The sequence below is a fragment of the Chrysemys picta genome, chromosome 10 (genome assembly GCF_011386835.1).
Source record: "Chrysemys picta bellii isolate R12L10 chromosome 10, ASM1138683v2, whole genome shotgun sequence".
Taxonomy (NCBI): Eukaryota; Metazoa; Chordata; order Testudines; family Emydidae; genus Chrysemys; species Chrysemys picta.
In genome coordinates, this window is record NC_088800.1 from 34,951,772 (window position 1) to 34,965,745 (window position 13,974).

Here is a 13,974-nt window from a genome sequence, read left to right on the forward strand (position 1 = left end):
ATCATTTAAGACACTGTTGGAAGGTGATAAGAGCTACAGGGATGAGGGCAGTGTAAGAACCTATACAGAACAGAATTCTCCAACACAGAGCTCCTAGATTTTCATTTTACATTACAACATTTTTGAGGCAGCTGCTGTGTGAAAAGGAACTCAAAAGCCTATCTGAAAAACATTTTTTTAAGTGTTCATATGGTTCAAATTCCTGTGTAAGCGGGTGTTTCATCCCAAAGAGTTTTCATAATTAAAAATTAAAAGGATGATGCTAATATGAGCGACTCTTATTGGGGAAGAAATTTAGGCCCAAACAGGATGACCAGATGTCCTGATTTTATAGAAACAGGCCTGATATTCGGAGTTTTGTCTTATATAGGCACCTATTAACACCCTCCACACACACATACACATCCTGTCCAAATTTTTCACACTTGCTATCTGGTCCAAGATCCGAAGTGTGACACTGGAGTTGTTAGAAACTGGTCAGAATGCCCTACGGATTCTATTTTTTAAAAATATCCCCCCAAAAGCTGACCCCCTCGACTGGATCTCTTTTATTCACAATGTTACTTTTCTTACCTGTCCACTTAGTTCAGAGACTGCTACCTCCCGAGTGGAAGTACAAGATCACGGATCCTGTTCCTTAGGGAGGGCAGTGATTCTCAACCAAGAGTTCACTTACCCTTGGGAGCAAGCAGAGGCCTTTCAGGGGATGATACATCAACTCATCTAGATATTTGCCTAGTTTTACAACAGGCTACATGAAAAGCACTAGTAAAGTCAGTACAAACTAAAATTTCATACAGACAATGACTTGTTTATACTGCTCTATATACGCTATTAGTGTTTCTCAACCTGGGGGTTGCGATTTATTTTATAATTATACAGTAAAACGAGAAAGTAAGCAATTTTTCAGTACTAATGTGCTGTGACACTTTTGTATTTTTATGTCTGATTTTGGAAGCAAGTAGTTTTTAAGTGAGGTGAAACTTGGGGGTATGTAAGACAAATCAGACCTCTGAGAGGGAAACAGTAATCTGGAGAGGTTGAGAATCACTGTCTTAGTGCACATTCCCACAGTAAAGATTGCTAAGTTTTAACATGGGAGCATGCTGAGCAGCTTACAATATGGTTTTGTCTTTCCTGTGTAAACAGGACCCCACACTTTTACTCATGTCATGGACCCATGCTACAGCCACTATGCAGTTCATTATTTTTAAGTATGTTTGCGCATCCCTTACAAATATTTATAATGTTACAGTAAAAATGTAACTACCCCAGACTTATCTACCAGAAATTCTAGTGCACCCCTGAGACAAAGGTATTTCAGGCACAGCTGTCATCACCACACCTCTCAATTCAACTCTCATTTGCCCATGTGGATTAGACCCAATGCTTGCAAGCAATACATTAGGAACTTCCAGTTTCTGTATCTCTGTACAACTCTTATGAGCTTTCTAAAGAATGTCCTTCATTCTACAATACTTTGGCAAACTGGAGAATTAGGAGCATAAGCACATCAAAACCTATTTTGATCCTTTAAAATTATGTTCCATCTAAATGCTGCAACAAGACATGGCTATTTAGATAAATTAGTAGACTTGTAATGTCTTTAGACACTGTGTTAATAGCTTTGAAATACTGAAAAACTATTGAAAGGGACTCTGCCAAATTGAAACTCATGTTCCTTTAAAAGATTTCCCTGTGTTCCCAACACTATCTTAAATCATAGCACGGAAAGAGTTGTACAAATCTAACTGCCTTGTCACAGTTCATGCTGTTAGTTTGCTTTTGCCACTGCATGGACTAGCCAATTTATTCTCACTCTTTTTGTTTGTTTGTTTGTTTTTGTGTGTGTGTGGGGGGGAAATTGTCAGGTTTTTACACTTAGGAAACAAACACTGCAGATTACTGGGATTCCTTTTCAAGGATAGTCGTTTCCATTTAAACTAAGAAAGAAAATCAAGGAAACATTCCCCCCACCGCCATGTACTGCTTTCTGAAAGCCTGTTTCAACAAAGCTTATATGTTGGTCCTACAATTACTTCTCAGTGACCCCTAGTCTCAAGAGGAAAGATTCTTGCCTTAATGTCGCATCAACCCTTAACCTGTATAGTGAACTATGACTAACACTTACACTCATAAAACCTTATCAGTAAATGAAGGGATGCAAATAAGATTACAAATCCCTTTTTTAAAAGTCCAGCTCAGCTGATCCTTGCAAAGGGCGGAAGAGAACCAGTATCTAGTGCCCTCCTCTGCTATTCCAGTCTTTCCATAACTATTTAATTCATTCCAATAGCGCTCACTAGATGCTACATTTAACATCTTTGTTGTGCATGCTTTTGTGCAATACCATTTTCTTAGTATTTTGAGATCCAGACGAATTTTGTGATCATTTTCCTTTGCTTACTGTTTCAATAACATATGATAAGCACTCCAGCTGTCTAACTGAGCATGACTGGCCTGTTACATGCACATGCCAAATGTCCATTATCCATTCATGGTTTAGTAAATGCTCTACAGAATTGCCTTTCTGCGATTCCCAAGTTTCAGATGCTGAAATGTAGCTCATTTGTTCCCTAAATCCTCTTTTGACCCTTTCCCAAATAATGATAGGTTCTACTACACTGTAAAATAGTGACCCAAGGGAAACAACAGAAACCCCAACACTGAAGACATTTAAAACTAGAATGTATCAGAGGGGTAGCCGTGTTAGTCTGAATCTGTAAAAAGCAACAGAGGGTCCTGTGGTACCTTTGAGACTAACAGAAGTATTGGGAGCATAAGCTTTCGTGGGTAAGAACCTCACTTCTTGCATCTGAAGAAGTGAGGTTCTTACCCACGAAAGCTTATGCTCCCAATACTTCTGTTAGTCTCAAAGGTGCCACAGGACCCTCTGTTGCTTTTTACAAAACTAGAATGGGTAACGCACTAGAAAAATAAACAGTTGGGAACAATTCTGTGCTTCTGACAAGGGTGGACTAGATGAGCAAAAAGGGCTTCTATCTCTGATTCCCCTTCCTATCTCCATTCACCTTCAGAGATCTTCTCAAGCTCCCTAATTGATTACTGTTGCTACATGTTGAACATTCTGAAAGGTACAGTAATCTGGTTGAATCTGTTATTTTGTTCATTGTTTACTATTTTGTTTTCTCCTCCCCAAATCTAATCCCATTACTGGCATAAAAACCTCTCTCCTCTAGCTGAAAATAAACAGCTCATTAGCAGCTTCCCCCAAACTAGTGCATCCCTCAGGCAATTCTTTCATCTCCTCAAAAAAGTTCTAAGATCAGCTCTGCTTAGGGCTTGAGGAAACAAGTTTACTACCTTGTGTTGGGTATCTTAAAAAAAAGCTTGTAAGGCATGCAGTGCACAATAGTACATACGTCCATTCAGAGAAAATATTTTATTCATAGATGTTAAGGTGGGATTTTCTGAAGTGCTCAGTGCTGACCTAACTCAGCCCCTCCTGACTTTAATAGGAGCAGAGTAAAGGCAACTTGAGGACTTTTGAAAATCCAACCCTTATATGGTGTTCATATCACTTTGCAGGAGAAAGTTCTAGGTGTGTGCAGCAGTACGCAACTAATGGCAAGGCATTTCTGGGAAGAGGCTTATCTACTACAGTACTACAGTCTGCTGAGACTTGTCAAAAGAATGTAATTCCCTTAGGTTGACTGCTCCCTTTATCACAATCCAAGATGTAGGCCTAAAAACAACATTACTGCAAATACTCCTAAAAGAATACCATTGCCCTGAAAGAGACACTGGACTGTGACATTGAGGGACAAGTTGAAAATACTGATCTAAGAATGAAGAACCTGCCCGAGACACCTGTGGGGAAACAGCTAGGTGCTGTTCAACTGACCATTTACTCATCTCCCCTGAGTTTATCAAGGGGAAGTTTTGCTCAATTTGAACACATCACAGTGGTAGCCACATACAAAAAGAAAACCCATACTCGCTGTTTAGAGTTTCCTTGTTTCTATAGCTCTATAATTTGCTCAACTATTTCTGAAGTGACTAAAGAAACCATCTTCTCTGTTGATCTTTGAAGCATATCTTTCTTCCAGAAGGTCAAACCATATACCATAGTAGCATCCAAATGTCTCAGTCAGGATTGGAGCCCCATTTTATAAACTGCCCCAAAGAGTTTACAACCTCCAACCTACAAACCTTACAATCTTTGATATGTTGGCATTTCCCATTCTATCACTACAGCCTATTCTATAAAACCCTCTGCTCCCCTACTGCAGATAAGCCTCACTGGCTCTCACCCAGCTGTAACCATAGTAAAAGCCCAAAATAAATCACACACTTGAGGAACCAAATTGCCTGTCATTAGCAAATATGGAGGCGTGGGGGGTGAGCTAGCATAAAGAACATTTAAAAGTTGATGGGAGTCTATTGACTCCCAGTGGGCTTTGGATCAGGGGTACTTTTAAACTAAGATTCAATTACTGATGTTTGAAAGGATTTTATTGTGAGAAAAAGGTTATCCAGATACCTCTGCAGCATCTAACGTGCAGCAGTGACCTCAGCAGAGGATGTAGCTTTCTTCATTCTTCTCTGCTGGTTTTGTTGGACACTGTGTGTGAACAAATGCATTCTCTTTCAGATTTTTTTTTCTGTGCAACAAGTAGCACCATATATCCTGATATTTAGGTAAAAGGCATTAACTAAAATAAATACTAGGAACACTTTAAAAATAGATTTTAATCTGCAGAATAATCTCTATTCAGCAGTATAAAGATTGGTAACAGAGCTTTAATACTAATTCAGAGTATTATATTACTTTTCAACTCAGGAATTCAAAACATTTTACAAACAAATAAGCCTCCATATCCCAGTGAGTCAGGACAGTGTTAATATTCTCATTTTATAGATGAGAAAACCAAGGGAAAGAATTTAAGTGATTGGCCTATGACCAGCAAGTCAGTGGCTAAAACCGAACAGAACTCCCAGTCCCCTGCTCTAACCACTAAAAGATATCCCCTGCCTTTTTTATTTTACATTCATGAGTTTTATTATATCATAAATCAGGCTTTGTCCACACAGGAAAGCTTTTTCTGTATAACATAAGGTGTAAATTTGAACAGATATTGTTATTTGAGTATTATCCCGGTGGGCAGACACTATTATTCCAGTATGCGACTCATTTTCCAGTTTTTCTAATGTTGCTTGGAAAGGGGTTTAAACTAAACTGAATAATGCACTCATACCAGAACAAGTGACACGAGGGGGTTATATCACAGGACTATGCCTGTGTAACTGGGGAAACTTTCCCATGTAGACAAGGTTTCTTTCTGGAGACACTTAATTATTCTAGGGATGTGACAAGTAATGACTGGACTGCACATGATAAATCCAATAAATGACAACCATTCAATCCTACTGGGATTATAGAAATTAGATCTGGAAAATATCTAAACTGTATTAGGTCAATTGGGCTGACCCCAGCTGGTGCAGGATTCTTCCCTTGGATATGTTCTCCAGTTATTTGCCAGTCTGGAGTGATTCAGGTAACAAATTTCACTTTCCCAAATACACATGACATGAAGTCTCTCTCTGAACCTAGTGCTGAACTCAGAGAAGCTACTTCTGTGGCCTCATTTTACATTATATGTGGTAAACAACCACAATAATTAGAACTAGATTTTTCCCACATGGAATTTTTCACAGGAAAAATATCTCCATCAAAATTTTGGACCTGAACACATATTGTTTCAAACTGATATATTGAAATAAACATAAAATTTCATTTAAATTTCAAATGTCATCTACTTCTGTTTTTTTAAACTCCAAAAATAGGATTGTAACAATTGAGTTTTTGGTGTTTACATGCTTCTCCCACCTCCATTTACTTTTCCTCCTTTCTTCCCACTGGAAAAGGTTGGAAGACAGTAACACAGTGAGAGAAAATGGGGAAAACCTATTTAATTACAACAGTAAACAGTGTGAAAAAGTAGTTTTTCTCCACTTTGTCAGTTTTCTAACTTTTGCAAATCAAAGATGTTTTCCCATGAATAATCTAGTTTTCAACAACTCCCTATTTTTCTATTAAAAAAAACATTGTCAGGAAATTTTCAGCCACCTCTACTACTTATTATCCAGACATCTCTGAATGGTACATTCCAGACGTGCCAGTAACTCAATTTAACTACCAAGTCTTGTTTTAGACTCACCACTGTTGTTGCCACTAGTTCTCAAGAGACCCCCTTTCCATTCTCCCAAGTTATTCTGGGATATTTAGCTCTGTGGTGGCTGACTACAGACTGCAGTTCCAAACCCTTCCACTTCAGCAATGAGTGGCTAGCGAGTCATCTCTATTCATGATCTTGATCTTCCACTAAAGCAGAGATGGGCAAACTATGGCCCGCGGGACCCTCCTGCCCGGCCCCTGAGCTCCTGGCCCGGGAGGCTCACCCCCGGCCCCTCCCCTGCTGTTCCTCCTCCCACACAGCCTCAGCTCACTGCGCCACCGGCACAATGCTCTGGGCAGCGGGCTGCGAGCTCCTGGGGCAGCGCAGCTGCAGAGCCTGGCCTGACGCGGTGCTCTGTGCTGTGCGGTGGCGGTGGTGATGGCATGGCTGGCTCCAGCCAGGCGGCGCGGCTTTAGTGCCGCCAGCCGCCGGTGCTCCAGGCAGCGCGGTAAAGGGGCAGGGAGCGGGGGGGATTGGATAGAGGACAGGGGAGTTTGGAGGTGTGGTCAGGGAGCGGGGGTGTGGATAGGGGTTGGGGCGGTCAGAGGGTGGGGAACAGGGGGGGTTGAATGGGAGCAGGGATCCCCGGGTGGCAGTCAGGAATGAGAGGGGGGGTTGGATGGGGTGGCGGGGGGCAGTCAGGGGTGGGGATTCCAGGGGCAGTCAGGGGACAGGGAGCGGGGGAGTTGGCTGGGGCAGGGGTCCCGGGGGGGGGGGGGGCATAGTGGGTGGGGGATGGGCCACAACCCACTTCCCTAACCAGCCCTCCATACAATTTTCAAAACCCGATGCGGCCCTCAGGCCAAAAAGTTTGCTCGCCCCTGCCCTAAAACCAGACAGCCAAGGGTGTTCAGTCAAGCATGCACTGTGCTGCATCCTGATACTCTGTTTCTGACTCACTGTCCCAGATACCATACCAATAATCCGACATTTACTGCCACTGTTTGTATGGCAATAAAGAATGAAGGGATCCACCCCACATTCCTTCAAGTCATAAACAAACAAGGCTGAGGACACAAGTAGAATTTGTGAACAGGTCTCAAAGAGTGGATGTGTGCATAAGGTCACCACCACCCAATGGCTTAGAAACAAAGCCAGTGTATTAAACCAGCCTAGTCTACAACACGCTTTTTAAACACAGTTCTACCCCACACACTGGCTAGCCTATCAACCTATGCTAAAAACAAATCTAGCTGGAACGTTTACATATGGGTCCTTAACTCTGAAGTCCAGCATAGATGGGACCTAGTAGCAAGAATGTCATGAACCTGTACAGAAGTGCTTTTCCACAATGGCTGCTTAAAGGAAAATTAAGTAGCGAAAAACCTCTAATTTGAGAAAAAGCTAAAGAAGACAGACAGAGGAAAACTATAAGGGGCGTAAGTGAAGTGGGACAAAGGCCTGAACAACAAGGATTTTAGTAGGACCTATCTACATAACGCTCATCCTGAGAATGCATGGACTAGCAAAACATCTTTTTTTTTTTTGGCTAGCCCTTTGGATTACCATGCTGCAGATCCATTTTTCACCCATTGCAATATCCTAAAGTTACAGCATATTGGCATAGTAGGTGCATTCTAAGTGTGACACCTGTGCAGAGATTATTAGGATGATGCTTTAGCCCAGGGGTCGGCAACCTTTCAGAAGTGGTGAACCGAGTCTTCATTTATTCACCCTAATTTAAGGTTTGCGTGCCAGTAATACATTTTAACGTTTTTAGAAGGTCTCTTTCTCTAAGTCTATAATATATAACTAAACTATCGTATGTAAAGTAAATAAGGTTTTAAAAATATTTAAGAAGCTTCATTTAAAATTAAATTAAAATGCAGAGCCCCCGGGACGGGTGGCTAGGGTGACCAGATGTCCCGATTTTATAGGGACGGTCCTGATTTTTGGGTCTTTTTCTTATATGGGCTCCTATTACCCCCCACTCCCTGTCCTGATTTTTCACATTTGCTGCCTGGTCACCCTACCGGTGGCCAGGACCCAGGCAGTGTGAGTGCCACTGAAAATCAGTTTGCGTGCTGCCTTCGGCAGCTATACAGGATTGGGTAACCCCTGCTTTAGCCCAATCCTGTATAGCTGAAACCTCTTAATTTGGAGAGCTAGCAGGATGATAGGAAACAGGTATGATGATGATCTTCCACCTTCTAGGAAGGGCTTTATGAAATCCAGCCTGTTAATGTCCCATGCTTTTCCTTTCTTGGCTTTGTCAGTTACTGGCCATTCCTGTGAGCACCACATGCACAGCCCACACGTTGTCCCTTTGCACCTCTGCAGAACCCACCGGTCACCTATTTCCTTTCCTCCCTAAAAGTCACAAGCAGGAGAAGGCACCAGATGGATAAATCACCCCCGCCCTAGGTCCAGCCTCACCCCCCGGGACCTGGGAAGGCTCCGCGCGCCGACTGCTCCAGGGCAGACGGTCAGGAATCGAACCCGGCGCTGTGCTGTCAGGGAGCTGGCGGGGCACTGCCGGGCTGAGCCCTACCGCACCTGCAGAGCCGCCCACCGAGAAAACCCAGCAGCAGGTGCCGACCCAGGCCGGAGGGGCAGCCCGCCACGCCGCTTTCAGCCCGGGGAGCCGGGCGCCCTGGGGACGCAGGCTGGACAGCCCCCGCCCGGGGAGCTGTTCCAAGGAGACCCAGGGATGAACCCTCGCTGCTTCGGCGGAGGCCAGGCAGCCAAGCCTCCCAGCCGGCTCCACCAGGCACCGGCCGGAGCCGGGCGCGGGGCAGGGAGCTGGGCAGAGCGCGGCTGGGTCCGGGGCGGGCGCTACTCACCGTGAGGAGCCGCAGTGTCCAGGCGCTGATGCTGCCGGCTGCTCTCCCTGCGCGCAGCTCCAGCCGACTCCCGCTGGTGGCAGCGGGGAGGAGCCGCTCGGGCCAGTGTCAGGTCGCGGGAGCAGGCTGCGGGCGAGCCCGGCGGGATGGGGCGCTGAGGGCGCCCCCTGCCGGACTGCAGGTGCGGCGAGCAGCCCGTGTCCCACCAGCCCCCTCCTGGGAGCGCTCAGGCCCCGCGCCCCCTCGCTAAGCTGAGATGCCCCAAAAAGCCCAGCTGGGCGGCTGGGGGTAGGGCAGTGCCAAGAGGTTTGGGGCCCTGTGCACTATGGAAATGAGGCCCCCACCTTCCTGCCGGGGCCTGGGGACTTCTCTTTGGTGCCTGGTTGCAGTAGCAGTGGTGGGGCCAAGTGCCAGGTTAGCCAGGCCTGAGGCCACCCCTCCATCGTGCCGGGGGCGGTCAGGCCACGTCGGCTTCAGTGGTGTTGGAATGTGGCAGATGGAGTCACAGCGCCGCTCCCGCTTTGTCTTGGTTTTTTTTTTCTTGTGGCCAGGGGCCACCTGAGCTGGGGCCCTGTGCAAGTGACCCAAATGCACACTGGTCAATCCATGCCTGGGATAGAGGGGATGTTATAGAGTGGCACCAAGCTGGTCATTCAAGGGGTTTTTAAACAACTAGATGATCAGTGTTAAAAGAACCTATTTTGTGAGTTCCTGATCATTAAAGGCAGAAATTAAACTATTCCCCCTCTCCCCACGTTGGTGAATGTCTGTGTTGTAGATTAGAGACACAAGGTAATATCTTTTATTGAACTAACTTCTGTTGATGAGAGAGACAAGCTTTGGAGGAGCCACACAGAGCTCACTCTCCCAGGCACGGATTTTCTCTCAATTTGTGCCTTGTGCAGTAGAGAGCACTTTGTTGGTGCTCAACAAATACCAAATGAGAATAAGGCTACTACAACTTCTGCACATGCCCACTTACAACATTATGCAGAACTGCTATGAAAATTCACCAACCCAGGCAAATGTGTCCAGGCACCCCAGATTATCATCTGCTGTTCCTGGAACATCTTTCAGCATATCTGCAATGTGTCATTTCACCTATCAAAACATATGGGTTGCTTTAGAACTACAAAACATTTGTGCACGATATATTGGTATACATATAGCATTTGCTCTGTTTGCTAGGAACAAACAACCCCCTGGAAGGAATGCTCAGTGTGGGAATCATGTTTGTAGGGAAGAACAGAGACAAATGACCATTGACCCCATTAGAACAGTACTTTAGCTCAAAATGCAGTGTTTTGTGATGAACTCACTCAGAACGCTAATATAGTCTCCCTTGAGGAATATGCCCAAATCACTTGTGAATCTGAAGCTGCAATAGTGACATCACACGCCCTTTTTAAAAAGAGTCCTTTTGTGTGACTATTTTACAAGTGTCCAGTTCCAGTATTGCTGATTCCATGTGTTAAAAAATCATGAGCTAGGAAGTGCCACAAAATCATGAGATTGGTTTAAAAATCACAAGATTTTAAAAATAATACGTTTTAGGTTCTTTTTATTTGCTTTTTGGTTTTTGAGCATTTAGGGTTGATGTTTTCAAGCTTTTCTCTGCAACCACGAGAGCCAGAAGCATTGTAGGTTAACATCCAATCCCAGAAAACATTAATAATACATATGCATCATTTGTAATTAACAAGCTGGGAACTGAACATCAATGCCAGTTTGCCTTCATTTCCAATTGGATACATATCAGTTTTAGAAAGAAACTTGCATGGGGCATGCTGGCCTCTGTCTCTCCAAGCATTGGGCTTATTCCCCTTCAAGAATTTCTAGGATCAGATGTAATGCATTTGAAAATCATTTCACTCTGTCACATTATTGAACTGGAGCCAGACTTGAGGCAGTGCTCTGCATTGCAGTTCGAAAGATTTGGCTTCATTCCCAGTCTCAGCCTCTCTCCTTCCTCCAAGTCAGCAGAATTCAATTGTGACTCCTTTTAGCTGATTAAGGAGTGGTGTTCATGGCCTTTGAGTGAGTTCCACCCAGTTCTCCCAATCCAAAAGGAAAGAGGCTGCATCAAATGAGGTTGGAATGGGGAAAGATGGAGGGGGAGGAAATGGGAGGGATTCTAAAGCCTCCAACAGGCCTCTGGAGTAATCCAGATTTCTTTAACAAGGAAATTCTACAGGCTCTCTCTCAAACCTCAATGCTGAGGTTGTCATCTGATAGCATGAAACACCCTTATGTCAAAAGCCATGTTAGTTACCAGAGGAATAAAGACACTCATGGAAAACGTTTGCCTTTTGTTTGGACATGTCTGGAATGCAAGGTGACAAAATAACATGCCTTGTACTGACACTTAAAATTGCAATGGCTTTTCAAACCTGGGTGAGCTTTCCCTACCCACTCTATTACATTGAAGAGTGTACCTCCAAGGCCTGATCAAGTTGGCACCTATAGCCTACATTGCCAGCAGGGGTGGACTGGCTCTAAACAGATCTTTTCCACCTCTAACCTCTACACTTTAATCCAAAGCAATAATTATAAAAGATTAGGGGTTAGAATAAGGAGCTCCCCTCCTCTCTGGGGCTTGTATACACCCCCCCTTCCCTGGCTGCTGCAGTGAGAGCTTCTGTTCCTATTTCAGTCCATTCTGACCACTGCAAAAGGTGCATTTCTGTGAAGCACATGGTATTAATCTTAATTTAAAAGAACACTGTGCAACCATAGCCTTAGATCTCAATTAAATTTATCTTTGACAGCCTGCTGGAAATGAATCCTATGCAGTCCCTATGGTCCAGTGGGTTTGTAAAAAACAATCTAGATCTTTCATCAAAAGAAAAAATTGCCCTTCTATCATTTATATAAACCCATCAGACGCTCTCAAAGCCCTTAGATCAGAGATTTTCAATTCAGGGGGGCATGGAGTAATGTTCAGGGGAGCCCAGCTGGGGCCCAGACCAGCCCCCACATGGGGCAGGAAGGTACTGCTGCCCAGCTCTGCTCCTGGCTCCAGCCCCAGCTGCCAGCCCCGCGCCCGGGCTGCCCGGGGATCTGCACACAGGGTCCCAGCTGCCCAGCCACCGTTGCAGGCCGAGGGTCCACTCCCACCCACAATTGTGGCCCCAGCATCAGCCCCCCCCCTACCACTGTCTGCATCCCCCCTCCCAGAGCCATGGTCTCACTCCTAGTTGGGGGAGGGGGGTGCAGACAGGGGTAAGAGGGGGCATGAAGTAAAAAGTTTGGGGACCACTTCCTTAGATATTAGCAAACTGCTTTAAGATCCAGAGATGCCTCTGTATGACACATTATTCTAACAAATCTCTAATGTTTCATGGCAGTTATGGATCCTGTGAAAAAGACTTAATTGTAGAGATTGTGCTCCAATTGCAGAGATCATGTTGCAATTGCTGAGAGTAGTCATGTGCATGCAAGACAATAAGACAGGAAAGAGAACTGTGCAATTTGAATGGATCTCAAAAGAGAAGGCACTTTTCTGGTACTGCGCAGCACCATAAATCATTGAGCTTTGGAGGTCAGCATTACTTTCTCTTCACTGGGCATACTCTGTCACACACATCCCTTATCTCATCTCATTTCGGAAGTGACAGAAAAGGAAGCACATATCCTACATTCCTAAAGGAGAGTTCAAACTTGATACGGACTGACCAAGAAAGCATCATCTGCACTTATACAAAGTGTGTCACTTACAGAATATTGACAGTGCCTTTATTGCTTCAAGTGTAATTTCCCTCTCTCGTATTTGAAGCTGTTATAAAAGATTATGTTGCAGATGTTACACATTATACACACACACATGCACAAAAGCCGTGTTAAAACATTATTAAGGTTGCAAAGTCAAGCATTCAAAAGTTACAAAATGCCAAAACAAAGGTTGCCTGTGCAATCTTATTTTAGTCCCCTTGTACATATGCATGATGATACAGCCTTTAATTACATGACCACATACTATCTTTTCCACAGGTCCCTGCAGGGAAAGTCCTGCTCAGCCCATCTTTGTCTGGAGCATACTCAATGTGGATAAAGAACAGGAGTACATGTGGCACCTTAGAGACTAACAAATTTATTAGAGCATAAGCTTTTGTGGACTACAGCCCACTTCTTCGGATGCATACCATATCAATGTGGATAGAATCTTAGGCTACATCTACACTACAGGGTGGGGGGTCGATTTAAGATACGCAAATTCAGCTACGCGAATAGCGTAGCTGAATTCGACGTATCGCAGCCGACTTACCCCGCTGTAGGGACGGCGGCAAAATCGACCTCTGCGGCTTCCCGTCGACGGCGCTTACTCCCACCTCCGCTGGTGGAGTAAGAGCGTCGATTTGGGGATCGATTGTCGCGTCCCGATGGGACGCGATAAATCGATCCCCGAGAGGTCGATTTCTACCCGCCGATTCAGGCGGGTAGTGTAGACCCAGCCTTAGGGAATTAAGTTGCAAAGCTCTAGCAAATCTCTATTGAGGCTTATAACTAGGCCAAATTTGGGCAGATTTTCGCTAAAACAACAAAAGGCACATCTCGGAGGCCCTCTTTCTCCACAGCCACATTTCAAGGCCCTGCTGCACCAAAGCAGGGGTGGGGTGGGGTGTGCTAGAGTTTTTAAAAAAATAGATCACCAGACATTTTTAATATGGGCAAAACAATGAATTTTTCCCTAGTCTCAGAAATGGCTGAACCTGAACCCTTTTGGCTGAAATGATTAAAAAACAGATCAGCCTGAGGCAGACACCCAGCATGGAAAATTTCAGCCCAAACAGTTTAGAGACTGATAAAGTTATAAGCAACTAAAACCAGTGTCTTAAAATAGGAATGGACAACATTTAAAGGAGGAGATGCTAGCAGCCACGCTGCAATCAATGGGTATATTTTTTCAGAAATATAGCTCCTTCCTATGATGATGAAATGCCAATTTGGTAGCTTGCCTTTGGATTTTCTTTAACCTTTAGTCTCTCTGCTTC

General features: G+C 44.5%; 1 protein-coding gene across 3 annotated transcripts in view; it reads right to left on the reverse strand.

The window, feature by feature from the left end:
* The window catches only part of DAPK2 (death associated protein kinase 2), a 90,346-nt gene extending 81,191 nt beyond the window's left edge, over positions 1–9,155 (reverse strand). Inside the window, exons 1-2 of one of the 3 annotated variants that reach the window (XM_065559545.1) lie at positions 8,984–9,074; positions 4,505–4,585 (exon numbers count right to left, since the gene is read on the reverse strand). The gene's annotated coding sequence lies outside the window, so the exon portion shown is untranslated. Of the gene's footprint in view, positions 1–4,504; positions 4,586–8,983 lie in introns of all 3 variants that reach the window. The other 2 variants (XM_065559548.1, XM_065559546.1) reach the window with 2 other exon arrangements.
* Positions 9,156–13,974: the final 4,819 nt, after the last annotated feature.